At 39.1% G+C, this 6,412-nt stretch overlaps 1 pseudogene; it reads right to left on the bottom strand.

Annotated features, from left to right (window-relative positions):
* Positions 1–2,236: 2,236 nt before the first annotated feature.
* Positions 2,237–5,480, bottom strand: LOC132095989 (Fc receptor-like protein 5; annotated as a pseudogene).
* Positions 5,481–6,412: the final 932 nt, after the last annotated feature.

The following is a 6,412-nucleotide window of genomic DNA, read 5'->3' on the forward strand; positions in this document are numbered from 1 at the left end:
GTGGTAGTGCGTCGATATTTCGACGCCAATAGGCACATTTGGCGTCAGTAAAGTGACGCTAGGGGCGCTTGACCATTCTTCGGTTTTTGACGCCTTTGGGGTGAGAATGGGTTGGGTCCCCACACTCTCCGCAACTAAACAAGACGATAGTTACATTCTCATTTCACACAAGTTTTTGTTATGTTCGTTTTGATTATTTATATGGTTTTATTATGTCCTTGTTTGAATGTGGGCCATCAAGAATGTCTGGATGTAGAAGTAAAACATGTTGAGGATATTCAAGATATTTTCAGATATTTCATGGGTTCAGCTCAGACAAATTGTTAAGCTGTTAAATATGTTTAATTTGCACCTTTTTACCTAAAGCAACCTGAAAGATAATGGTGGTGTTATTCTTCATATATATGAGGCTAAAGTGTTATGAGTCTTAAGAAAAATGTTTTAGACCAAGCCTCATCCTCAACTTTTCAAATGGTTTGACTAGAATGGTTTTAAAACCAGTTTATTTTATTTAAGTCTTTTCTAAATCACTTATTTGTTCATCAGAGCAGGAGCCACGTTATTTCAGGACACTAAGATCATCAATACTTTCTCCTGTTTCTGGGTTATAGTTATATAACATTGGATCTTCTGCAGTCCTTGTAATAATAAATAAAGAATTTGTGAATTCAGGATGATATTTATTTGTGTGTGTAAATTGTAATTATCAGATGTTTACTGTGTATAAAATGAACTTGGTACATCAGTCTATATTTGATATCCCATCAGTTTTCTAATGTTAAATAATGTTAAAAGGTGGTTTAACTCCCTCTTGTGGTCATTGTCCTGAAGCTCAGGGGGAGAAAAATAAATAAACTATGTGTGCAGTTTTGTAAATTGAAGGATGCAAATTGAAAACCTGTACCCACAGTTTAAAATCGTCCCCATGGATTGTAAAACTTATTTATTTTAATAAATTTATTTTTCTCTTTCCAGAACCTGGGGGGGGGGGGGGGGGGGGGGGGCTTATGGCGTTATATTTTAGTCAAAAGTTATGAGCGTGTAAGACACAGGCATTATGTTATTTCACTCGCGCAAAAATGAACCTTCATCTGGCATGATAAAAGTACTCGCGCACAAATTCATCAACCGAGAGGTGTACAGGTAGCTGTGAGCGAGCGCCTGGCTTACTCTCATAGGTTAACTCTGCTTGTACAGTGGAATCCTGCTCGCGCAGTGGATTTCTGCTCCCTCGAGTCTACATGACTTTTGACAATTTGGGGGCGGAAACCAAGGAGGGCACTGACCCTCTTATGATTGGTCACTTTCACACAGGGACATCCTTGTACCTTGATTGACAGCTCTCATTACAGGAAGCACGGAGTTGGGTTAAGTTACCAACGACATCTTCGAGCGCATCTCCGGTGAGTCGTCTCGTCTCGTCTCGTCTCGTCTCGTCTCGTCTCGTGTCGTGTCTCTCCAGCATCACATCGAGAGAGATCCAGACCGCCGTGCGTCTGCTGCTGCCGGAGAACTGGACAAACACGCCGTGTCTGAGGAACAAAGACCGGGACCAAATACACCAACATCATCAACGAACCCGAAGACTCTTGAAGAGCACCACATCATCTGGAGAAGAGGTCTTTCTGTTAAATCAGAAGAATTTCTATAACTGATAATTCATAATGTGATGTTTTTCTATATATTTTCTTCAGATCATGTACATTTGCGGTCATGGTAGAACATTATATATATATATATATATGAGATTAGGATAAATCACTTTTTTATATATATGATAGTTTATTGAACATTTTTATAAACAAGGAAATGTTTAAAAAAAAAAAAATACTCCAAGGCCCAAACGAAGCAAAAATGTAATTTGCTGCAGATGATAATAGTTATATGGAGATATAATTCTGAAAGCTGATAATGTAAATCAATGAGGTCTTTAGAACAGTGTAACAGAATATTTACATAAATGATATTTAAATACTTATAATGTTGAAGATATAACACAACACAATGATAATTGAGAGAAGAACAAATACAGTTATGTTTGGATAATCAGGTAAATATAAGCTGCTTCAGTCCAGTAAGTGTTTGACTTGAAATATTACTAACACTGTAAAAGTTACTTTTACCTTAAATTCAGTAAAGATTTAACAGCAAAGAGACATTTATAGAATTACACTCAAACTCCTTTTACTCCGACGACAGAAAGCATCTAGCATCATAAAAACAGCATGTTGTTCAGGTGTAATTTGACATTATAATTGTTGTTTGTGGTATTTAAAGGGTAACTTTCAGTAGCTTCCAGTGAATCTGACACACATGAAGAAACTGGTTTTGGAGTCGATGATGAGCAGGAGCTCTTTCTGTGTGGAGTTAGTTCTCTTGTTCTCCATGTGTTGTGTTCACAATCTAATCTACAGCGCAGGTGAATCAGAGACACTGGATTGAGTGAGAGTGTGAATGTGTGTGTGTGTTAGTCTTGTGATGGACTGCTCGTGTCCAGTGTGTTTCCAGCCTTCAGCCTGAGACTCCAGCATCCTGTGACTCTGAGCTTTGGAGAAGAGACGATTATTCCTCTGTTACAGCCGACTGCCTTTGGGCTTCACTAGATTTAACTGTCAAACACACACACATAAAACATTTATATTCAGCTCAATTTGACACTTTCTGTTTTGCTTCCACTGCAGGTATTGATTTATGAATCAAATAATATTTACAGATAAATATGAATCTATGCAGACAGAAGTGTTACCTCTCGCTCTGTAGCATTTGTAAAGCAGCACGACTGTCACCAGCAGATACGGACAAGCTGCCAGAAGAAAACTGAGGATGATGAAGAATGAAATCTGATCTGAAGATGACCCTGAAAAACAGAGACACAAGCACATTATTGAGAACATTACAGAGCTCCTAAAGACTTTCAGCAAGTTTACTGGGGAAAACACAACATTTTTGTAAACACAAAAACATGAATTCATGAGATTGAGTAAATGACCATTTATTTTGGTATAGAGTTTATTCTAATGCTGTAGTTAATGCGCTCTTCATTTCATTGAATTGTAGGATGTTGATGAGGTGTGTACATGTCAGTATCTGTGAAGTGTTAGTTATACTTCAGTTCATGTGAGTTTTCTGAAAGAATAAACACATCTGTCAATAACTAACTGAATGAAATCAAATCAGCGGACAGAGACTGATCTCCACAGACTCTCACCTCTGACTGAGATCCAGCTGTGCAGTGACTGTCCTCTCTCTGTTTTACAGTAGTAGAAACCCTCGTCTGACTCTGAGACAGTCGTGATGATCATCTCTCCTGTCGTCTGATTCTGGACGAGTGATCCGTCTTTATAGAAATCAGCTCTGAGGATCGAGGAGTTTGTAGATCGATGTAAACAGTGTAGAGTCAGAGTATGTCCCTCAATCACAGGATCAACAGAACTCTCCAGAATCACATCACCATCTACACGACACAAGACACATCTGCTTACTGATGATGTATCAACACAATTCATCTTATGAACTGAACTGTACTTTAATTATGCTTCTTATGTGATGTTTGTACTAGTTTCATGCAGTCCAACCCAATCTCATATTAGGTGCCAAATTTGTATGAATTTAAATGACTTTATGTTGATATGTTTCATGTGGCAGTCGTCTGTGATTGGCTGGCACTTTAACTTTAGTTTTGTGTTCATTTATTTATTAAAGTTTTATGTTTAAATGTTCACTGTTTCCCGCCTCCTTCTCCATCAATTCACCACATTGTAAAATAGTTACGAAGAGTCATGTGAGTATGTTTTGTGTAGTCAGACTTTTAACAGCTGGCATGAAACTTTTGCTGCTTAATCAGACCAAAAACTGTCCATTTAAATGAGAGGAGACTGTCTGATGAATGTGGACAGGTTTAGCTTCACTATAATAGAAACAATTTATTCAAATAATTGTACAGCATTGTCATTCTCATGACTTTGTCATTAGAATTCAGATCAGAATCTGTGTAGATGTGATTAGAAACAGGACTCACAGTGTACAGTGATGTTTAGAGGATGACGTTTCTCTCCAGATTCAGACTGACACCAGTAAACTCCAGAGTCAGATGTGCTGAGAGAGACGAGTCGACATGTAGATCCTGTTAGTTTTGAACAATCTTCTGTGTTTCTGTCTGTGTATCTTCTCACTGTCCATCCAAAAGAGTTCGTCTGATCCTCACAGCTCAGAGAGAGAGAGTCATATTAGAAGTGTTGACTTCTGCTGGGACGGACCACCAGAAACACTGAAGGAGAAACACCTGAGACAGACCAAAACCACACTCAAAAACGTGTTTGAATAATAAAATGTGTAATTAAAATTATGATGAAATTTAGAACCAAAGTTTTAAATAAGAAAGGTCTTATGCATATTTTATGCATATGTTTCTGATCTGGTTTAAATTGAGAATTGGAGAGCAGGTTTTTGAGGTTTGCATTGGTTTCAGATGGTTTTGTCCCCCAGAGACTGTAATAAAACACAAATACAGATGAGTTCAAGTATAAATACAGTCTCACAGACTCACCAGTGATCCACAGGGGCTGTGTGTTACTGGTCTTTGTGTAATAGGCCGGTCGTCCTCTCTCTGCTCTGCACGTATAAACTCCTGTGTGCTGTAGAGCAGCAGGACTGAGAGTGTAAGAGCCTCCAGCTCCTCTGCTGCTGTCGGACAGATGATCATCATCTCTGAACCAGCTGAACGTCCAGCCTGTAGAGGAGACTGTAACCTCACAGATCAGAGTCACTGAGTCTCCTTCAGTCAGCCACGGCTGTGGAGACACTCGCACTGCTGCCTGAGCTTCAGCTGAACAACACATGAGATGAGTTATAGAGAGAGAAGCTGTTCACACTGATGATAATGAACACACACACAAACTCACCTGATACATTCAGTGTAACAGCATCACTGCGCTGAGAGCTTTGTGTTCCCATCTGTCCTGTACAGGTGTATTTACCACGGTGAAAGTCTTCAACACTGCTGATGTTCAGCTCTTGTGTTGAGGTTCGGTTGACAGAGGTTTTATGTTGGTAGTTTGTTCCCTCTGTTTCCCATCTGTACGTCCACTCAGTGTCTCCTCTCCACTTTATATCACATCTGAGAGAGACTGTTTCTCCTCTGAACACTTGTTCATCCGGTCGTACCGTCACCACAGCTTTAGGACTCACTGTACAAACACAGAGTATTACATTAATTATAGATTAAAAGTGTTAGATGTTCTGTAGATATTGTCTCTGATCTGTGTGTTGTGTCAGATACTATGTTCTCTCTCACCTGTAACATTTACCCACAGTGCATCACTGTATTGTGTGTAGTAGACTGGTTTCCCTCTTCCAGCTCTACACCAGTACTGACCTCCATCAGACACTGAATCAATCTTCACTCTGTAGGAGTTTGTTTCTGTCTTTGTCTCAGAGTTCAGTGTGTGTTTGTACCAGTAAAAGTCCCATCCATCTCCCATCTCTCTCTCTCTCTCTCTCTCTCTCTCTCTCTCTCTCTCTCTCTCTCTCTTTCTCTCTCTCTCTCTCTCTCTCTCTCATAACTTAATTTATATCTTCATTAGTCTGCTATCAACAGATCAAGCCTCTGTTACTAGATCTAATATTACGGTTTGACAATGGAGGCGTTGGATGAGATGCGGAAGAAATGAATCCTACTCACAATAGCGTTTTAAGAACAAAAACCAGAAGAATGCCTTGAAATATATCATCTGATCAATGTCCTGAGGTTTATCGACCGTAGTATGAGCAGAATAATTGACTCGAGCCGTTGAATTATTAGAGAAATAATGCACACCTGAGGTGGTGATGTGGCCACGACGTGATTAATAATGTTTTTCATTTTACTGTATTCAGCTGTTTCTCATTTAAGCCTGTATGCCCATAATATATAGCCTTAGCTAAACTTTAGCTAACTTATTACATTGTTGCTCATGAGTCATGGATGTTATCAGACAAATTAACTATTTGTGTACCTAGCCCACCTAGCCTTATCTCCAAATGACTACAGCCCCATTGACTCCCTCTACCAATGCATTGATGAAATTAATAGTTGGATGTGCCAGAACTTTCTTCAGTTAAACAAGGAAAAAACTGAAGTCATTGCATTTGGAAACAAAGATGAAGTGTTCAAGGTGAATGCATACCTTGACTCTAGGGGTCAAACAACTAAAAATCAAGTCAGCAATCTTGGTGTGATTCTGGAGACAGACCGTAGTTTCAGTAGTCATGTCAAAGCAGTAACTAAATCAGCATACTATCATTTAAAAAACATTGCAAGAATTAGATGTTTTGTTTCAAGTCAAGACTTGGAGAAACTATTTCATGCCTCTATCACCAGCAGGGTGGACTATTGTAATGGGCTCCTCACCGGCCTTCCCAAAAAGACCATTAG

This window comes from Carassius carassius, chromosome 2 (assembly GCF_963082965.1).
Source record: "Carassius carassius chromosome 2, fCarCar2.1, whole genome shotgun sequence".
Taxonomy (NCBI): domain Eukaryota; kingdom Metazoa; phylum Chordata; class Actinopteri; order Cypriniformes; family Cyprinidae; genus Carassius; species Carassius carassius.